The sequence below is a fragment of the Benincasa hispida genome, chromosome 1 (assembly GCF_027475165.1).
Source record: "Benincasa hispida cultivar pf3 chromosome 1, pf3_genome.v1.1, whole genome shotgun sequence".
NCBI lineage: Eukaryota > Viridiplantae > Streptophyta > Magnoliopsida > Cucurbitales > Cucurbitaceae > Benincasa > Benincasa hispida.
Window position 1 is genome coordinate 42,628,080 of NC_143478.1, and position 4,252 is coordinate 42,632,331.

General features: G+C 43.6%; 1 pseudogene; it reads left to right on the forward strand.

The window, feature by feature from the left end:
- Positions 1–275: 275 nt before the first annotated feature.
- On the forward strand, positions 276–3,335 carry LOC150038458 (uncharacterized; annotated as a pseudogene).
- The last annotated feature ends 917 nt before the right edge of the window (positions 3,336–4,252 follow it).

The window sequence follows — 4,252 nt, forward strand, 5'->3', positions numbered from 1 at the left end:
GGGGCGGCTTGATTGTGGTAGTCATTGCGAAATCATTCCATTTTTGGAGGATTCGTTCCCTGTTCCTGCAGCTGAGAAGCCTCAAGCTCCGCCCCCCTTACTCAACCTCTATAAAAAAAAGCCCTTTCCTCTTTCTCTAATAAGAAGGTCAGCTCCAGAACCGGCGGAATTGCCCAATCCTATCTCTCCAGGAAGTCAGTCCGGAGCGGGAGCAACTTCTAGAGCAAATTCTGACTAAACTTGATCACTTGGTGAGGGGGGTGTAGGAGGTCTTTTTGAGCGCATGTTTTTCATATCGATCAAGCGGGTTTCGTTTCATTTTCCGGAAAGCCTGTCATACTATTCCACTTTAGCTAAGCTAATGATGAAACAGGATATGGATTTGTCTGCAGATGATGATGATGTCCACTTCTGGCTCGATGCACTTAACGAAAGGGAACTCACACGATGAAGAAAGAATTTCCTTCGTAATTAAGCAGCATCCTTTAAGTAGGGGTGCATCGGACTGCCGACGAATAATAGGTACCCCCACCCCAAGCAGAGTTAGTGAGCCATGTAATAGGCGACCATTTTGCGCGGTTTGGGGGGCACTTGAGTCAGCCGCCGGCGCCCGACTGCGTCTTGACCCCTATCCAATTTTTGGGCCAATTCCCCCTTCGTACTACCAAAAAATGAGATTCTTGCCGAATCCGAGTTTGCTGCTTCAACCATTACCAAACTAATACCTATTTTGTTTAGTACTTCAGGTGCTTCTGTTGCGTATAATGTAAATCCCGTAGCAGATCAATTCCAACGAGCCTTTCAAACTAGTACTTTTTGTAATCGAATCTATAGCTTCTTCAATAAACGCTGGTTCTTCGATCAAGTTTTGAATCACTTTCTAGTCAGATCGTTTCTGCGTTTCAGATATTCATTCTCATTCGAAGCTTTAGTCAAAGGTGCTATTGAGATATTGGGCCCCTATGGTATCTCGTACACATTTCGACGATTGGCCGAGCGAATAAGTCAACTTCAAAGTGGACTTGTTGTGCGAAGAGTGCGTTATGACCCGTGGTCGCCTGCCTGGTAAGGGCGGCTCCTCCATTGTGGGTAAACGGGAAACCCGACTCTACGAACCCGAGGAAAGGCTGCACAACAGTAGTAAAGGCGTTAAGACTAGAGCTTTTTGTAGTGCTAGCAGTAATGCAAGTGAATGAATCCCATCCCCTATCAAGTGAAGTGCTTACGCCCCCTTAGAGATAGGGGCGAGCAAAAGAGCTCGTTCTTCTATTTTGAGATCTTTAGATTTGTAAGATCATGATGGAGTCCCCTTTACTTGATATTTCATTATTAAAGCTCCCACCGCCCTACAACTAGTATAGTATAGCAGATAGCTTCAAAGCTGACCTTCTTATTAGAGAAAGAAGCGTGCTAGCCTAGTGCTAGAATAATATACAAGGTTAAGGGGCTGAAAAGCTGTTGTTTGCTGTCTACTTCGCGAGCCTTCACAACCCCGTTCTGTAACTTCCCTTCTTTCGTCCATCCATGAGGCTGTAAAAAGAGAGAAAGGGGCGGCTATCTAGTGGGAGTCGTTTTGGTTGTATGCCACGAGGTCCCTATGGACAAGGGGACAAGTGAATCATCGCTTTTGGGCGCAAGCAGCCCTTTACCATCCATCCCATTGCATTTCATTGTCTCGTATTGCTTTACTAAGCCGTATCAGACCAGATACATCTATTGAGTGAGAGAAAGGGAGAAAACTCTAAATATTCTTCATTTTGATATTGATAGGGATCCCCATTCATTCCTAGATTCCCGTCATTACGGATTGATTTCCCCTACCTAACTACATTGTAGTGGTCTAGGGAGCGCAATTGCTAGAGCACGGGAGAATTCAGAGTAATGATTTCAGCAAGAGCAGCCGGACGGACTACTATAGTGAGTCTAGTGACTACGTCAGTGGAGTTGAGTCCAAAGGTATGGTATAGCAGCCTTTCCGAGCGAGCCTCTAGGATCTCTTGTAAACCCTCATGATGTGATAAAGGGAGGATATTAGGGGAAGCAGTGAGAGTAGATTCCCCTGTAGAGAGCCAGATGAGGGGAGACCTTCACGTCCGGTTCGGAGGGCGGGGATATCCCGACCCTACTATCATTATGCCTTTGCAATGTTACTTGGTTTAACTCTATTTGTGACCTTTTCTCATATGTGGGACTCTCTATCTTCTTGGGTAGATAATCGATCGTCTTTCATTTTGATAGTGAGTCGTTTTTATAATAATAAGTAAAGTCAAGAATCATAATCGAACTGGAGGAGTGAAGCAGGATGGCTTGGTAAGCAAGCAACCTGTTATGTAGGCGCCAACTCCAAGTTATTTCTCTTCTTTCTTTATTAGTTTAGCATGAGTTTCATCAAAATGAACATATAAAGATGGGCTGGAAAGCTGCCTACCTGCGAAAGCCGAATAGATCTAATTTTAAGGCTCCCCATTCAAATCAGCATCCTCCATCCTCCAAATCTGGTTGAAATTCCACAACTCTGTATGGGCTTGAAGCTGGTGCTCACGCAGAGCTTCTAGAATAGTCTCTACGTGTTTCAGATACTCCTTCCAGGTCTTGCTATAAACCCTACCAACGTGTTCTTTTTTTATTCTCCTATTTTTTACTATAGTCACATCCTCATAAATAGTTCTATGATCTCGGCTAATTTCAGTCTTTCAGTAGTGAAACAGGATTTCAGGATTTCAATTCTAGAGTTCAAGACTGATTTTCTATGGTCTGACTTGAAAGCTTTCGTTTCAGCGATAAAATACCCTCTTGATAGAAGCCCTCAATCATCCTCAGTGGAAGAAAGATATAATAGAAGAATTGGAGGCTCTAAAGAAGAACAACACTTGGGAATTGATCACATTACCAAGAGGCAAACGTACGGTTGGCTTGCGGGTGGGTATATACCCTGAAACACAAAGCTGATGGCTCTATCGAGATGCCTTGTGGTGAAAGGTTTCACACAAACCTATGGCATCGATTATCTCGAGACGTTTGCTCCTGTGGCCAAACTAAAAAAAAATTCCATACGAGTCATTCTGTTAGTTGCAGCTAACAGATCTTGGTCACTGCATCAGCTCGATGTCAAAAAGGCCTTTCTTCATGGAGACCTCCATGAATTTCTATTCGTCCTCCACCAGGGTTTCAAGCTCAGGGGGAGGAAGGGAAAGTTTTCAGGTGAAAAAAGGCGATATATGGTCTCATATATATCTCTCATCGGCTCCTCGGGCTTGGTTCGAGATATGAAGTTTGGTTATGACGAAGATCGATGGGTTTCCAGAGAAGGAATGTTGATCATTCCGTGTTCATAAAAAGGAAACAAGAGGAAAAGTTCTCCTAGTGTACTCAGTTTAGAACTCGAAATTCACAAGTCCAATTATGATATTAGTCAGAAAGGCAGCTAGTAAGCAAGTCGAGTAAGACAGCTATTATTATATTAAGTCGAACGAGCTTTCGCTAATACTAATCAAAGATGAAAAGCTAAAGTCAGAATTCGCATAGAGATGATAGGTGCTTATCTTATCGTGGAGCTCGGTAGTCTTCCTTAAAACCGCTACCGATTCTTGAACAGAAAATGGTATGCTTGCGAAGACCATTTCTGGTCGAGACGTGTTAATGAAATCCATCCCGTGAAACAAAGTCTCGTTCATTCTTGGGGTGAATAAATAGAGAATACTGCTATACGGTCTCGAACATAACTTCGGGATCAACCTCATTGAATTATGGCGTAACGGGCTTGGTATAGATCTGTAGCCCACTCTGGGTCTTTAACCGAAACTGGGACTAGGCATAGAAAAGCTCGATCAACGTCCTCCTCCTGCTCTTCCTATAGGGCGTCTTCAAACCTTTTATAAAAGAAATTATTTGCCCTACTGTCTGTGGTAAGTCAGTCTGGTTTGCCTGTGAATCCAGCTTTCGATCGCTTACTGTACTCTTTGTTCTGTCTCGCCTTGAGCTTGCGCCTGCTATTCATTCTTTCTTTTATGCCTTTCGCCCGGTAAGGACTTAAACAATCGAAAACGGATGAAATAGCATCGGAGTCGATAACAGCGCATATTCCAACAAGACCATCAACTGCGGGTAGGCTTCAAGCTCCTACTCATAGCCGCTCTATGTACTAATTCCAAGCACAAAGAAGACGCTATAGGTCTTTGTTGGTGTGTAGAGTAGATGGTGTTTGAAATAACCCTTTTTTGCAAGGTAACTCGAGCAAACTAGAAATTGCATA